Genomic DNA, 17,832 nt, shown 5'->3' with positions numbered 1-17,832 from the left:
CCCTGGGGGGGGGCACACACTGCTTTGAAGGGGGCACGCTGGTCTCTGCATTGAAAGAGGGCATGTATGCTGGTCACTGCATTGCAAGGGGCATGTATGCTGGTCACTACATTGTAAGGGGGCATGTATGCTGGTCACTACATTGAAAGGGGCATGTACGCTGGTCACTACATTGTAAGGGCATGTATGCTGGTCACTACATTGTAAGGAGCATGTACGCTGGTCACTACATTGTAAGGGGGCATATATGCTGGTCACTACATTGAAAGGGGCATGTATGCTGGTCACTACATTGTAAGGAGCATGTACGCTGGTCACTACATTGTAAGGGGGCATGTATGCTGGTCACTACATTGAAAGGGGCATGTATGCTGGTCACTACATTGAAAGGGGCATGTATGCTGGTCACTACATTGAAAGGGGCATGTACGCTGGTCTCTGCATTGGGGTATGATCATTGGGCATAGCAAATTTTGCTATGGGGCCCTGTGATTTCTAATTATGTCCCTGTTTTCGACCCCCCGGTAGGTTTTTGTAGGTTTTGCGGCTCCCAGTTTTTTTTTTCCTTCGGAAACGGGTCCAAGTGGCTCTTTATGTCTTAAAGGTTGCAGACCCCTGACATAGATGGTGGTGGCAGGAGAAGTTCCAGCAGCTCAGAAGCTTCGGCCTTCATTTGGACAGGCTTATAGAGAAGCTATTGAAGTGAATGATTAGGTAGAGACTCTTCAGATCCTGATCTTCAGGGGCGACTGACAGGTGTTGAACACGCTTGCTATGCTTTCCATCTAGCACTCTTGTAACCAAGGCCTTAAAGGGCAACTCCAGTCACAAAACTGAATCAAGTAAATGGGATACTAGTTTAGAGCCCCCCCTAATTTGCTAGTTGTTGGCTGAATTTAGTCAGCTCCCCTGTAGGCAGAGGAGCGGGGGTAAATTATGTTTAGAGGCTGTGCAATGCATCACAGGTAGGGATGATCGAACTTTTCAAAAGTTCGGTTCGGCCAGAACATCCGAACTTCCCAAAAGTTCGGCCCGGATTTCAGAACCCCATTGAAATCAATGGGACCCGAACTTTGGTAATCAAGAAACACCATTTTGAAGCCCTAAAACCCAATAAATGCCCCTAAAAAGTGCATAGGGTTCTGGGTCATACCCCAGGGACTATTAATCACACAAAAAAAAGTTCTTACAAATTGTCATTTTTGATAGAGAGCCAATTATTGGAAAAATTAAAAAGAAAACAAAATCTTTGGATTTAGTATCTGGGGGGTCTAAAAAGTGTACCTGTGAAGTTTCAGCTCTGTAGCATGTCCAGAACCATAAAAAAAAATATAGTTTGTATTAGGTCACTTATAGAACAGGTTAGTGGCTTCTCGCTTTTCACACCAAGCGTTTTTTTGGGTTCTTTGGAGGCAGGCAAAACATCTGAACTTGTGTATAGTGGTCCAAAGAACCCAAAAAAAATGCCCAAAAAAACGCTAGCGTAAAAAAAAAAAAAAACGCCCAGGTGTGTTGTTGCAGGCATTTTTTTGGGGTTTTTGGAGGCAGGCAAAACATCTGAACTTGTGTACACACACATACTTATATGTATTTTACACTTAGACATATATAGGTGTTATAGGAGCGTAACCATATTAATGTAAATGATTTCATTAGCGCAAGCATATATTTCTGCTACTATCACACCTATATATGTCTAGGTGTGTATATACATATAAGTATGTGTGTATATATACCCGTATACATAAGTTCAAATGTTTTGCCTGCCTCCAAAAACCCCCAAAAAAATGCCTGCAACAACACACCTGGGCGTTTTTTTTTTTGGCGCTAGCGTTTTTTTTGGGCATTTTTTTGGGTTCTTTGGAGGCAGGCAAAACATCTGAACTTGTGTATAGTGGTATACACACATACTTATAACGGAATTTTTGTAAAATCTCACCTGTAAAATTCCTTTCTCTGAGTCCTCCGACAGTCGCCGCCATCTTCATATTCGTCACAATGGGGTATCAGACTTTGCTCCGAAGGAGTAGCTAGGCAACAGAATATGTTAACATTAAAGCTTTTAACATATCCCACCCCCAGGGAGTGGTCCCCTCAGTCAATACCCTCCTACTTCCTGTATCCATATCTCAGTTTCAGTGGAATAGCAGTAGAGTATATAACCAAACCCCAAAAGAGGGGCGGGGGCGGCGACTGTCGGAGGACTCAGAGAAAGGAATTTTACAGGTAAGATTTTACAAAAATTCAGTTTTCTCTTACGTCCTCCGACAGTCGCCGCCATCTTCATATTCGTCACAATGGGGACGTCCCAAAGCAGTGCAAATATGAGGGGTGGGAAACGCAGCCGCGCCGTAAGGCAACGCAGTCTCCACATCAAAGAAAGGAACCTTACCAAAGGAAGGAAACCAGCTGGGCAACATGAAAAAAACTTGCTCAACAGGAGCAACAACCCAGGAAAAGCAAATAACCCAGGGATAAAACACGTATCCCAAAACAGCCAGGGGTCCAAAACAAGGGACCCTAAGGAACTGCCGCACTAAGAACCTTGCGGCCAAAGGAAGCATCTGCCGATGCCTGAACATCCACTTTATAGAATTTTGTGAAAGTGTGCACGGTCGACCAGGTCGCCGCCTTACACACCTGGGCCACAGAAGCCCCATGACGACAGGCCCAAGACGTACTCAGAGATCTAGTAGAGTGCGCCTTCACAGGCATAGGGGGAACCTTTCCCTGCAAAGCATATGCCTGTTCAATGGTCTGTCTGATCCATTTGGCGATGGTAGAAGCCGACGCCGCCATGCCCATCCGAGGACCTTCCGGAAGAACAAACAAAGAGTCCGTCTTGCGAAAGGACTCAGTCGATTTAAGGTAAACCCTTATCGCCCGAACAACATCCAAGGAGTGCAACCTCACCTCCTTCGGATGCTTAGGCTTCGCGCAAAGCGAAGGCAAAACAATATCCTCATTGAGATGAAATTCCGAAACTCGCTTCGGAAGAAAAGAAGGGTTAGGTCGCAAGACCACCTTATCCAAGTGAACAACCAGATACGGAGACTTGCAGGACAAAGCCGCCAGCTCCGACACTCTACGAGCCGAAGTGATCGCCACCAAAAAGGCGACCGTTTTGGACAACATAGACAACGAGATCTCCCTGATCTGTTCAAAAGGAGCACGTTGTAACACGGAGAGAACGAGATTCAAATCCCAAGGAGGCAGAGGTTCCCTCCTAGGAGGGACCAGATGTCGCACCCCCTGAACAAAAGTGCCAACCAAGGGGTTAGAAGCCACAGGACGTTGAAAAAGGACGGCCAGCGCAGACACCTGACCCTTGACCGTAGCCAGCGCCAAACGCTGGTCGACACCCGTTTGAAGGAAGGACAACACTCAAGAAACCGAGTACGTGCGAGGTGAAAACCCCCTGGACTCACACCAGGCAAAATAGGCCTTCCAAGTACGGTAATAGACCTTCCCCGAGGAAGGCTTCCTCGCGTTGATCAAAGTGTGAATGACCTCAGGGGAGAGACCCCTATCCTTCAGGAACTCGGTCTCAACAGCCAGGCCGTCAAAGCCAGCGACTGTAAAGCAGGATGGAATATCGGCCCTTGAGACAGGAGATCGTCTCGAAGAGGCAAACGCCACGGGGCGTCGACCGCCAGATTCACGAGGTCCGCGTACCAGGACCGGCGAGGCCAGTTCGGTGCCACAAGAATCACCGCGCTGCGTTCCGAGTGCAACCTGCGAAGGAACTTGGACAGCAATTGAATCGGTGGAAACGCATACATCAGTCGGTACTGATGCCACGGGGCCACCAACGCGTCCGACGCGTCTGCCCGAGGGTCGCGCGTCCTTGCCACGAACTTTTTCACCTTGTTGTTCAGACGAGACGCGAACAGGTCCACATCTGGAAGACCCCACTTCGCGCACAACATCTGGAAGACAGCCGGATGGAGAGACCATTCCCCCTGATCCAGGGTCTGGTGACTCAGATAGTCCGCCTGCCAGTTCTCCACCCCCGGAATGTGAACTGCCGTTATCGCCGGGACGTGAGTCTCGGCCCAAGATAGAATGTCGGCTACTTCCCGAGCCGCTCGGGCACTCCTGGTGCCCCCTTGGTGGTTGATGTAGGCCACCGCCGTGACATTGTCCGTCTGCACCCGAACCGGACAGCCCTGCAGCCGGTCCGTCCAACGACGAAGGCAGAGATTTATCGCACGCAATTCCAGAATGTTGATCGGAAGGGAGGACTCCCCCTCCGACCAAGTTCCCTGGGTGGACAGAACGCCCAGAACACCACCCCAGCCCGACAGGCTGGCATCCGTGGTGATCACTGTCCACGAGAGAGGACGAAATGACTTGCCCCCTGACACCAGCGGGGACTGGAGCCACCACAGAAGATCCCTTCTGGTGCGATGGCTCGACGAGATCTGAAGATCCAGAGATTGCGGTCGCCCATCCCACCTGGACAGGATCTCCGCTTGGAGACCCCGCGTTTGGAACTGGGCAAAGGGGATCGCCTCGAAGGCCGAGACCATCAACCCCAGACATCTCATGCACGTCCGCAGTGACGAGTGTGGAACGTCCCTGAGGGACCTGACTTCCTCCTGAAGAGTCCTGAGTTTGTCGTCCGGCAGGAAGACCTTCGCCTGGACCGAGTCCAGGATCATTCCCAGGTAGGGAAGACGAACCGACGGACCCAGCGTCGATTTTTGAAAATTTATCGTCCAACCAAACTCCTGTAGAGTTTGCATCGTGACGGACAGGTCCTTTTCCAGACCCTGGCTGGTCGCAGACCGAACCAGAATATCGTCCAGATACCCCAGGACAGAGATGCCCTGGGCTCTCAACAAAGCCAGAACCGGTGCAAGCACCTTGGTGAAAACCCGTGGAGCCGAGGCGAGACCAAAAGGTAACGCCACGAATTGGTAATGATCCTCCGCAATGGCGAATCGCAGGTACCTCTGGTGACCCTCGAAAATCGGGATGTGAAGGTACGCATCCTTCAAATCGATGGAGGCCATGAATTCCCCCGGAACCAGGGCAGCCACCACCGACCGCAGGGATTCCATGCGGAACTTGCGAACCCGCACAAAGCGGTTCAGAGCCTTCAAGTCCAGAATTGGACGAACCTTGCCCTCCTTCCTGGGCACGGTGAACAGATTTGAATAAAACCCCCGAAATCTGTCCCGATGAGGCACCGGAACCACCACTCCCTGAGCCCTCAGGTCCCGCACCGCTAGGTGCAGATCCCGCAAACGCTCTGGAGACAGTTGAAGATTTGAGGGAAAGAATCTGCTCTCCGGCCGAGAGAGAAACTCAAGCTTGTAGCCAGATCGAACGATCTCCTGAACCCACCGGTGCCGAACGCGGGCCAGCCAGGGTTGAAGAAAACCGAGCAAGCGTCCCCCCACCCCAGAACTTGGTGAGGGCATCCCTTCAGGCCGCATTGTTATGGGCAGCGGGTCCGGACTGACCGGACTTCTGCTTACCAGACCACGGCTTCTTTTGGGAGCCGTGACCCTTGAACGGTTTGCCCTTGTAGTGCGACCGAAAGGCACGAAAGGCCGAAAATTAGTATGCTTCTTACCAGGAGCCCCCTTAGCCTTGGGGAAATGGGGCAAGAGTGTGCTCTTACCGCCCGTGATCCCCTTTATCAACGTATCCAAGGATTCCCCAAAAAGGCGAGATCCATCATAAGGCAGATTGGCTAGGGTCTTGCGCGAAGATTGGTCCACAGACCAACACTTTAACCAAACCAGGCGGCGAGACAACACCGCCACGCTGTGTACACGTGCAGCCAACGGCACTAGATCCAAGTCCGCATCACACAAATACATGACACCTTGATGGATTTGATCCACCATATCCAATGTCGCCGGTGAGGCCGAATCAGCCACTAGGACGCGCCTAAGCACCTGCGTCCAACTCGCGACAGCCTGGGCTGCCATAAGAGAGGCAAACAGAGCTTTAAGCATCGAACCCGTAACAGAATAAGTATGACGGGCAAGAGACTCCAGTCTCCTATCCATGGCATCTCGGAACACCGGAGTATCCTCTGCAGGAATCGCAGTGGATTTATTCAAAACCCCTATCGTGTGATCCACCGGGGGTGGCACACACCACCGTTCATCAGTGGTAGGCGTGAAAGGATAACGCAGCTTGAACCTACTTGGTACAGCAAAAGGTTTGCGTAGATTGCGCCATTGTTCCTTAACAGCGCGCTGAAAATCATCAGTGCAGGGAAAGACCTGCGATGTCTTGCGTCTTTTCTGTGTCCCATAAGCCGCCAGGGCAGCAGGAGGACACAGTTCATCCTGCAAACGCAGCGTTTGTTTAATAGAAGCAACCAATTCATCCATGATTGCAAGCTCTTCAGGCGAGCCAGGGGGAGAATTATCAACCCCCTCAACCTCAGCCTCCACCTCGGACCCCACGAGATCCAGGGAGGAACGGGACCCCGATAAGGAGACCCCAGCCATAGCAGCCCCATCACCATCACCCTCTGAATCACAGGACATTGAAACTCTGGGTCTTTTAGTGGATTGAGCAGCCACAAGCATCTGCACCTGAGCAGCAAGGTTAGCCACCACCTCAGCCAAATCCCCCCCTGGGGGGGAAACAGCAGTCCCCTGGCTACCCACCAAGGTGGCAGGAAATTTGCCTTCCTGAGAATCCATTGCCCCAAAAAATATGCTGGAGAATAAAGGGTTAACTGCCCCTTTAACAAGCGCGGCGAGCGCAGCCCACCGCACACACACACACACTAGCACAAGCAGACCCCCACAGGGATAAAACTGAATACAGGCAATGGATATAGGAAGAAGAGAGGATTAAACCTGAAGAGACCACTGCTGCTGCTGCCGCCTCGATCGGTGCACCCAGGAAAAAGGAAGTGATGAATCAGGGCGCTCTATTAAAGCGTATGGAAGGCTACAAGAAAATGGCCGCCCGCAGTGCAAACATGCGGCCGGGACGAGCGCAGCCAAAATGGCGCCGTTTGGCGCCGAAACCGCCGCTCCCCCACTACTGTGAGGACCGCAGTATAACACTACAGCATGTAAAAAAACATGGCGGACCGCCGCAGCGATCGCTGTATTGTGCCCAAACATGACAAAACATGCCCCACAGCACACAGCCTGTCACACATCCCACAGTCTGACACAGATAGTGCAGCACAGCCCCCCCCCCCCCCCTGCAGCCCACAGCATACAGCCAGAGCAATAGGGAGCTAAACAGTGTGAACAGAGGCAGGTTACACAGTCCCAGACTGACACCCCCCAACAGACAGGTCCCCACACAGATACACTTACCTAAATGGCGTGGGGAACCCGCACAGGCGAACAAGCCACTGCACATGTGGCAGGGAGAGTCGCATTCAGGATGCAGAAAAATCGGAGTTAAGAAACCGCACAGCGTCCAGTGAGGTAGCCACCTCACCAAGCATCCCTGCACCGAACAGGGATGGGTCGTTCACTGTGCCAGGAGCGTTACCTGGCCGAACGCTCGATGGCAGGCTGGGAAGCCACTGACCCACAACCTGAGACCAGGGGAATCAGCCCGAGACCCAGCCCGCACGAATCCTCTTCATCAGAAGAACTAACTAATGCTGACAAAAAGAACAGCTAAGTAAAGAGAGAGAAAAAACTCAAAGAAAAAATCAAAAAAGAAGATAAAGGCTGAGGCAAAATGCCCCAGCATAGAGAGATCCAGCTACTCCTGACAAGCTAGACATTGAAACTGAGATATGGATACAGGAAGTAGGAGGGTATTGACTGAGGGGACCACCCCCTGGGGGTGGGATATGTTAAAAGCTTTAATGTTAGCATATTCTGTTGCCTAGCTACTCCTTCGGAGCAAAGTCTGATACCCCATTGTGACTAATATGAAGATGGCGGCGACTGTCGGAGGACGTAAGAGAAATGTATTTTACACTTAGACATATATAGGTGTGATAGGAGCGTAACTATATTGGTGTTAATTATTTCATTAGCGCAAGTAGTTTTTTCTGCTCCTTTCACACCTATATATGTGCAGGTGTATATATACAGACATGGGTGTGTATATATACCCCCTATACACATGTTCAGATGTCATGCCTGACTCCAAACATGTGCTCAAAAAATCACTATAGACGCCTGCAGCCAAAAAGCAAGCTACACTACATTACGGTCACCCTGATATGGAAGGGTTTGGTCACCCTGCCATAGCAGTCAGTTAACCCTACACTACATTACGGTCACCCTGACACTTCACACTTTCCCTACAGAAACTAAATTTTTGAAGCTAACTAAAGTGTAAAAGAGCACCCTAACTACACTAGATATCCCTTTCCTCACACTAATAATTGCTAAATGACACCTTTAAAGTAAAATTAACAGAACTGCTTCCACTCTCTTCCATGTCCCTGTATTACAATGCTAGGAATTTGGCGGGGGCTATCTTATATACTGGGGGGCGTATTCACTAATGATTGGCCTAGGGACCCCCTAGTCACTCCAATCACATTCCTAGCATTCTCCTGCCCCCTCAATTGGCTTTTGCTAATGGTTCTGGTCCAATCACGGGCTTTTAAAGCCCATTTCCTGAACCATTGCATTTTGGTCGGTTCTGGTTGCCGAATTCCGAACTTTTTGGGCAAAAAGTTCTAAATTCGGCCAAACCTCGAACACCCAATGTTCGGGTCGAACCGATGGTCGACCCGAACCGTTCGATCATCCCTAGTCACAGGTTGTGGCTCTGTTACCTCCCCCTGTATTCTGGAACTCATTGAATGTTTCCAGAACATAGAGGGAACATTCATGGAAGTTCCACCAATCCCTGGGGAGGCAGATGCAGAAGGTAAGGAAGTAATACATAAATATTCTGAAACCCGACAGTTGTAAACAGAATCCAAGGTCTAGTCATCTGGAGGGACCCCTGTGCTGGGGGCTCAGTTACTGGGGCAGAGAGGAGAAGAAGCAGAGAGAGAGAAGAGGAACAGGAGAGCTCCAGGAATTCACCCAGCTTAGGTCTCAGCTAAGCCTAGCTGCAGACTCACAGCCAAGCCAGAAGTAGCCTGTCCAGCAGAGGCCAAGACAACAACTATTCTGGACCCTGGGACCGAGTAACAAACCAGCCATCAACACTAAGGGAGGGAGAGGACAGTGGAGTGCAATACCTCTTTTATCTGGGAGAGAGTGTAGCTCAAGTGCAGTGCAAGACAGCCAGGAGCACACCAATTGTCCAACCTTGTGACTAGAGCAGCCAGGTGCCGCACAATACAGCCAGGGGCTGTCTCTTTAATAAAAGTTTTTTGGAATGGTTTCTTCCTTTTTTTTGCACTTCTACTCCCACAGCTGTGCAATACAACTTGCATCCTGAATTAGAGCAGCCAGGGACTTAGCAGGTCCTGAACTGTTTGTACATAGTTCCACAGTGTTTCTTCAGTTTGGGGTATCCCATGCACCCCCATTCCCCATCAAATTTCATGGTTCCTAAAAATAAACTTCAAAAAAACAAAACCCCTTGACTGTTTATTGCGCCGTCTGAAAGCGTGTGAAAATGTGATTTGCCTGGATGTGGGTGCTGTAAAGGGGAAACGGCCCAATCACTAGCGGCTCCTTCTGGGGGTAACGCTACACTAGTTTCTTCAAGCGAAGCACATAATGACACACGGAAGGTAAAAACTGAATTTTTGTAAAATCTTACCGTAAAATTCCTTTCTCTGAGTCCTCTGACAGTCGCCGCCCACTCATACAGTCTTCATTAATAGGTATTGACCTCTTATCCACAGGAGCAAGCTAGGCATAAGACTTGTTAAAAACAAAGTAATTTACATAGACACACCTGTAGGGGGCTGTCCCACTGGTCCAATACCCCCCTGCTATCAGCATTCCCAACTCAGTTTGGTAGCAAGCAGTTAAAGTCCAAAAAACCCCAAAAGAGGGGCGGGGGCGGCGACTGTCAGAGGACTAAGAGAAAGGAATTTTTCGGTAAGATTTTACAAAAATTCTGTTTTCTCTTACGTCCTCTGACAGTCGCCGCCCACTCATACAGTCTTCACCAATGGGATGTCCCAAAGCAGTGTAGGCATGAGGGGTGGGAAGCGCAACCGTCACAAAGGCAACGCAGCACCCAGGTCAGAGAAAGGAACCTTATTTGAACAGAAAGGTAAACCCTCTGGGTAACAGAAAATAAAAGTAATAAAATAGAAGAAAGGCCGTAGCCCCAGCACAGGTATAGCCTATCTTACTCCTTAACTAGGCAGAAGACAAACTGAGTTGGGAATGCTGATAGCAGGGGGGTATTGGACCAGTGGGACAGCCCCCTACAGGTGTGTCTATGTAAATTATTTTTTTTCGAACTAGTCTTATGCCTAGCTTGCTCCCGTGGATAAGAGGTCAATACCCATTGGTGAAGACTGTATCAGTGGGCGGCGACTGTCAGAGGACGTAAGAGAAAACACTTTTCACAGCCTCCTGCCACTACCAGAACTTTGCCTTTGTACCTGCTCTAGCAAAGTCACCACAGTAGAGACGCCCACCCTTAACTGCCCTGCAATGACACCTCTGTACTTTTTAGTTTACAGAGCGGGACACTAGAAGCCTGATGAAAACTTTTAGGTGGGTAAGGCTTTTCATTATAACAGATTCTGGGTGAATTATACTTGCTGGAAAGAAAAAAAAAAAAAAAATTCCCTTTCGATTTTACTTTTGACCCCATGATGAGAAAGCACAGACCCACAGACTGTATGTAACATGAGCAGGGAGATGCTTACACTGCAGGTCCTCAGGTGCAGCTTTCTCTCCAGCAAAGAGAACATTGGGAAGCACAGTACTGACATCTCCAAATCTCCAGAAACCAGCAGTAAGAGGTAACCTTGTCCTAGATACGCTCACACTGCAGAACAACAGCTATGAGGCTAATGCACATAAATCTAAAGGCACAGGAAGGAACTCCTTTCCTGGAACTAGCACTACTAGCAATAGAATTTGCACTACCGGGTGTTGTCTACCTCCATGAAACAGGTTCCATAGCTCGCTGTAACCCTGGAGGCCATCACTCTAGTCACTCTGTAGACCTTTATTTTGCAGGTCAGCTGTCTTGGCTTGATGGGACATTGTACAGACCTGCAGGCCTGTGTTCATAAGCACAGCTCTCTCCAGCTCTCTATTTTTATCTCCTTGTATGCCTTTGGGATCATTTTTCAGAGTGTCACTTGTATACAGAGTATGCCTCTGCTTTGGATCTGTGGGACCCGTCATATGTCCACACAAAGCTTCAGCACAACTAAACAGACAGCTGGCCTGTTATCAACATAAGAGCTGTCTGTGCTCCTACAGCCACCAATCCATTTAAAGCTTTACGGCTCCACCTGTCAGGATTGGTGACTGTGGGCAGGCTCACTTTAATGAAATGTGTCCTTTCATTGTTATCTGACAAAGTTCCTAAAGCAGAACTCCAACTTTCGTACTACTTTATCCTATAAAGCAGATCAGACAGGAGACTTTGCAGTCAGCACTCCTGGTCTGCTTTGTAGTTGTAGGCCATCTCCTCCACTCAGTATAGGTGTTTATTGCGGCTAATGGGCTTGTCTACAGGTAAGCTCCCCTTGTCCTTATTTTAGGTGAAGCAACGTTCACTTTAAATCTTCTAAGCAGCAAACAGACATGCATTGCTTAGGTGCCTGCAGGTCTACTTGCATCCTTTGATGTTCCTTTTTGTACATTGCAGGACAGGTTTGCTTTAACAATAACCTGTGCTTACCCTGGGAAACAAAACCAGTTTCTTGAACAGCTTCCCCTCTCCAGCAGCACTCGCCTTCCTTGTACGTCTTTAAGTAAAGAGAAATACATAGTACATCTCAGCATGAGGGAGCAGGTTACATTGCTTTGCCCTGCAGGGTCCCCTAAGCATGCCAGATTGCTTTTTAAAAGCTAGGGTACAAAGCATGTTGTACTGACACAATATTGTCATAAGTATTGGGACGGCTGGCTTTTTTTTGAAAAATAACAGACATGTTATACTTACCTCCTCTGTGCAGTTGGTTTTGCACAGTGGCTCGAATCCTCCTCTTCTTGGTCCCTCCCTTCTGTTGAGTTCCTCCACAGCAAGCAGCTTGCTATGGGGGCACCTGAGCCGAGTCACAGATCTATTTAGACATGGAGACCTGGCCCCTCCCCCTCTCTCTCCTAATTGGCTGGCTGACTGACTTTGATTGACAGCAGCGAGAGCCAATCACGCCACGCTGCTGTCTTAGTCAATGAGCAGAGGAGTCTCAGGCAGCTGAGAAACTCCTGCAACATCGCTGGATAAAGATGGACTCAGGGTGGCTCAGGGAGGCTGCTGCACACAGAAGGTTTTTTATCTTAACCTTCTTAGCGGTATTCCCGAGCGTGGCTCGGGATTAAGTTTCAGAGCCAAAAGCGGTAACCCCCGAGCCACACTCGGGGTACCGCCAGAAGCATCGTTGGATCCTGTAAAAGAGGTTACTTACCTTGTCACCGGGATCCAGCGATGTGCCCGGCGGTGTCTCGTGGCGGATCTTCCTCCCGATCATCTCCGTGCCCCGGCTTCCGTCTCCTGCGACGTGACGTTCGCAGGGGGGTGGAACCGGCGGCAAATTCAAATGTAAAAACACACCAAACACACTGATACCATTCAAAATAAAAAAAATCATATTAGTTTGCCCCCCAGTGCCCTTTCCTGCAGTTTTACTGTACTTTTTATGTATATATATATATATATATATACGTATATATGTGTATGTATATATATATACGTATATATGTGTATATATAGATATATATATATATCTATATATACGTAATTCTTGTGAATGAGCAGCCCAAACCAACTGTATACATATTACATATATATATATATATATATATATATATATATATATATATATATATATAAATAATATGTATACACACACACACATATATATATATATATATATATATATATATATATAAAATAAATGTATACAGTTGGTTTGGGCTGCTCATTCACAAGAATTACATGCAAAATAATGGTACTGCTTTCAGCACCTAAAATCCAAAAGAATCATACCGCCAGGGAGGTTAATGCACCTTCTTGCTTAAACAATCCCTTTAATGGCATCCCAGTCTTAGTCCGCAGGGTTCAATGTTGAGTTGGCCCACCCTTTGCAGCTATAACAGCTTCAACTCTTCTGGGAAGGTTGTCCACAAGGTTTAGGAGTGTGTCTATGGGAATGTTTGACCATTTTTCCAGAAGCGCATATGTGAGCTCAGGCACTGATGTTGGAGAAATGGCCTGGCCTACAGTCTCTACTCTAATTCATCCAAAAGGTGTTCCATCGGGTTGAGGTCAGGACTTTGTGCAGGCCAGTCAAGTTCCTCCACCTCAAACTCGCTCATCCAGGTCTTTATGGACCTTGCTTTGTGCACTGGTGTGAAGTCATGTTAGAATAGGAAGGGGCCATCCCCAAACTGTTCCCACAAAGTCGGGAGCATGAATTTGTCCAAAATGTCTTAAGAGTTCCCTTCACTGGAACTAAGTGGCCAAGCCCAACCCCTGAAAAATAACCCTACACCATAATCTCTATCCCTCCACCAAATGATTTGGACCACTGCACAAAGCAAGGTCCATAAATACATGAATGAGTGAGTTTGGGGTGGAGGAACATGACTGTCCTGCACAGAGTTTTGACCTCAACCCAATAGAACACTTTTGGGATGAATTAGAGTGGAGACTGCGAGCCAGGCCTTCTCGTCCACAGGTCAGGTATCTGACCTCACAAATGGACTTCTGGAAGAATGGTTAAACATTCCCATAGACACACTCCTAAACCTTGTGGACAGCCTTCCCAGAAGAGTTGAAGCTGTTATAGCTGCAAAGGGTGGGCCAACTCAATATTGAACCCTACAGACTAAGACTGGGATGCCGCCAAAGTTCATATGTGTGTAAAGGCAGGCGTCCCAATTCTTTTGACAATATAGTGTATGTCAATGGCAACCAGCTCACATGGCCACTGGCTCTCAGTCACTCCCTATGCGCTATTGGTTAGTGAGGCCGCCCATCAAAAAGAAGGCAGAATTCAGCAGGGGAGGTGGGAGCTGGAGACAGAGAGACCTGGTGTTACAGAACACTGCTGCTGGTTTGGCTGGATTCACACTGTTCTGTGTGCATTGTAGTGCCCATTGTAACGCACACATGTATGGGCCTATAGAGTTTCCTTTTCACACTATACCGCGGAGCTGTGAACTAGCCACATAGGAAACAATGGGAATTCTACGTGTAATACATTTTCATGCAGCCAAGTACACAAGTTTTGCTGCAGGATAATGGAGAAGTGTGAATAAGCCCCGATCTGCAGCAGAAATGCACACTATGCCTGAAGCTGGGGGTTCTGCTTATTTCATGTAAATGGAAAGTTTATCAGCCCTTTGTATCCACATCTTTACTTTACAACCATTGTTCCCTATTAAATCACAACCACTCATCTCTAACTTCAGATAGCCAATAATATGTGATGGGAAATCTCTGACCGGACTGACACTGCACCGAATAACAAGCATGTTCTACTGCTGGGTTTCACTGAGCAATGCCCAAATCGTTTGCAGAACACTGGGCTGTTTATGGCTTCCTAACTATAATGCTCAATTGAGTTAAAGCTAAACTTCACAAAAATGAAAAGTCCTCCTTTGCAGTGGGGCTACACCGACACCGCAAGAGTTAACTGCGCATGTATGTTTAGGGCACCAGGTAAAGCAGTTTTACTTACCTGATCCTCTGCTCCTGCAGGCTCCTCTGCTCTGCTAGACCGGTCCCTACAGCCCTTTGTTCCCTACACAACAGTGGTCAGATGCCCCCTGACATCATCAAGACCAGGGCAGGGCCCATAGTTCTGCACTGGATATGAGGATGCCAAGGGACAGTTCACTGCAGAAGCATAGGGGACTGTGGTCTGCAAGGGCAGCAGAGGATTGGGTAAGTAAAACTGCTTGAACATTTAGGCAAGACCACGGGGGAAAGAAAAGAAAATCGCTCGATTCCCCCATCAACACAGTCAGTGCTGACAGGGGAATGTCTCCTGCAGCGTATTCTGTTCTGTGGGGGGTGGGGTGCGGGGAGCCTTCTCAGCCAGCAGAACACAATAATTACTGCTAATGGCTATGGCCACCAGCAGTAATCGCGTGTATAAAATCCAACAGGCTTGACTTGGGTACAACCAGCCTGTTCAAAGATGGACTGAATCTCAGCCAGTCCCTGCTGAACCAGCCCAGATTCAATCCAATAATGGCCGGCTTTAACCCTTGTAGTGTTGGCTCAGCCCCTCTGTAAGGAAGGACTTTTACTTTTCCCAGAGTTAGGCTACATTGGCACGGGCGATTTAGTAAATTCCGGCTGTGCTGTAAGTAGTTAGCTGTGAGCGCTGAGCCTGTTCAATATAATGAAAGGTCACTGGCGGCTGCAGCTGGTCACGGCTCTTGGCACACCTGTTGATCGCTGTTGGACGTGCACAAAGTTAACCAGAAGGTTTTACCCCCTTAATGACCAGGCCATTTTTTGCAAAACGGCACTGCGTTACTTTAACTGACAACTGCGCAGTCGTGCGACGCTGTACCTAAATAAAATTGATGTTCTTTTTTCCTAACAAATAGAGCTTTCTTTTGGTGGTATTTGATCACCTCTGCGATTTTTTTTTTTGTGCTTATTTTACAAACTAAGAGATAGATTTATGGTATTTTTTTTTTGTACTAGTAATGGCAGAGATCAGCAATTTTTAGCGGGACTGCAACATTGCGGAGGACAGATCGGGCACCTGACACTTTTGGGGGGACCAGTGACATTACTACAGTAATCAGTGCTATAAATATGCACTTTTACTGTACTGACACTGGCAGGGAAGGGGTTAACAGCAGGGCGATCAAAGGGTTAAATGTGTCCCTAGGGGGTGCTTTCTAACTGTGTGAGGGTTGGACTTGCTGGGTGAACACAGAGATGTGTATTCCTAAATATGAGGAACACGGGATCCCAGTGTTTATCTGTGACAGAAGGGCAGTCTGCCTTGTGTTTACATAGGCAGACCGCCGTTCTGTCTCTATGTGGAGCGCCCCCACTGGCTATTACACAAAACAATGTACAGTTACGTCTTTTTGCGTGATAGAGCCGACCTTCCGCAGTATATGTGCGGCGGCTGGTCGGCAAGTGGTAACAGCTGCGGCCCCCAGCGACTTGTCATTAAAGTGAACAAGCTCGGCGGCCACAGCTAGCCTTTGACAGCAGCAATTAGCAAAATCTTGCTACTGCAATTTGCACCAGGCTAACCTGCCCGTGTTATGGTAGCCTTATGCCTGGTACACACAATGAGAAAATTGGATGAAAAAAAGAAAATCACATTTGAAGCGATCGTCTGATAATCTAATCGTTAGTACACAACTTTCGAGAGTCGATCACAACAGTTCATGTGAGAATATCTGAAGGGACAAGCACAAAAATTTCTCGTACGATAACAGAATGAACAATTACGTGTAATCAGTGACCAAGACCGCATATGATCGGAATATAAGAACAACCCAGAAGGAAAAATGGCAGCGAAAACAATCTTCATATACAATGAAAATGTTCTTCTTGTCTTCTTTTTAAGGATATTCCTGATGGTCAAAACTCCAAGGACAGCAATTGGAAGCAGGGCAGCGATCAGAGAGGGACAGCCCATACACATGTAAGGGGCCATGCGTCCTGAGGGCCCGGTTGCCTGGGCCCCAACCAACAAGACCAAGTTGTTCCTGTTGTAGTGACCAGCAATTGCTAAAGTAGAGTGGCACAGAGTGAGCCTATGTAGCTCACTTAGTTCCGACTGCAAGGGGAAGGTGGAGTGATAGAATTTGCACTCCGCCTCTCCCTGCAGACCGGATGCTGGTTTGGGGGCCATGCCAGTCACCATGCCAGTCCCAGCTCAGCCGCGTGTAGCCTGCAGGACTGCTTAGTGATCACTAGGGATTGGTCTGGGGACAGTTTGTTAGACATCACAATGGTAAATTGATTGATAATGTTGCTGGAGGTGGGCCTGTGCTGTGTGCTCTATTTCCTGAATATGCGGGGGGAGTCTCTTTGCTGGATTGGATTTATTTTCATATATTAAGTTGCAAGAGTGTTAAAATAAAAGTGGGTGCACTGAAGGACTCGGAGGGATGGCCAGCGGGTGGATGCGGTGGGACAACCAGTGCGTGGGCCCTGGTGAATGCTGGTGGTCAGGCCCAGGGGGGGGACTCAGGCCTAAAGTTGTGTAAGGGGCCCCAAAATTTCTGATAGCTTCCCCGATTGGAAGTCCTGACTCTCGCATTCCTTCAGTAAAGTGCTCCATTTGGAAGAAGTGACTGTTGACTAGGAATGAATCTACGTGGAGAGAACGAGTCTACATGCAAAGACCAATGCACGAATACGCCGCTACTCTCTGAACGGGTATAGCCGAAGGCGTGGCGTGCAGAAAGGGGCCACAAATACATCACTTGTGATTACATGCTGGTATGTAGCTACGCACACAAGAATTTGTACTGGATCCTTCGAGAATTTTTGTATGCTTAGTAGAAGTCTTGCGTTCAATAAGAGATAAGGACACAAAAAACTCCAAATGATCATTCGTCCAATTTTCTCATAGTGTGTACCAAGCATTAGCCTGTAAAGTTGAACTTCAAATAGCTAAAAAACCCAGATGAAATACATATAAAAGAGTAGTGTTCCCTGACAAAGAATTTTGTATTTTATCCATGCACTCTTGAGATTTGCACAGCCTTGCCCAACAGTATAACTCTGTCTGGCAGAACAGGAGACCCGCTTTGTCTATGCTGCAGTTATGTAACA

The 17,832-nt window shown here is 48.2% G+C and overlaps 1 protein-coding gene across 1 annotated transcript in view; it reads right to left on the bottom strand.

Annotated features, from left to right (window-relative positions):
- Window positions 1–17,832, bottom strand: part of PKIG (cAMP-dependent protein kinase inhibitor gamma) — a 153,918-nt gene that overhangs the window by 97,267 nt on the left and 38,819 nt on the right. The window lies entirely within an intron of this gene.

This window comes from Pelophylax lessonae (assembly GCF_965119305.1).
Source record: "Pelophylax lessonae genome assembly, chromosome: 11".
NCBI classification, from domain to species: domain Eukaryota; kingdom Metazoa; phylum Chordata; class Amphibia; order Anura; family Ranidae; genus Pelophylax; species Pelophylax lessonae.
Note: the sequence above shows the minus strand (reverse complement) of the source record. Positions and strands in the feature narration are given on the sequence as shown.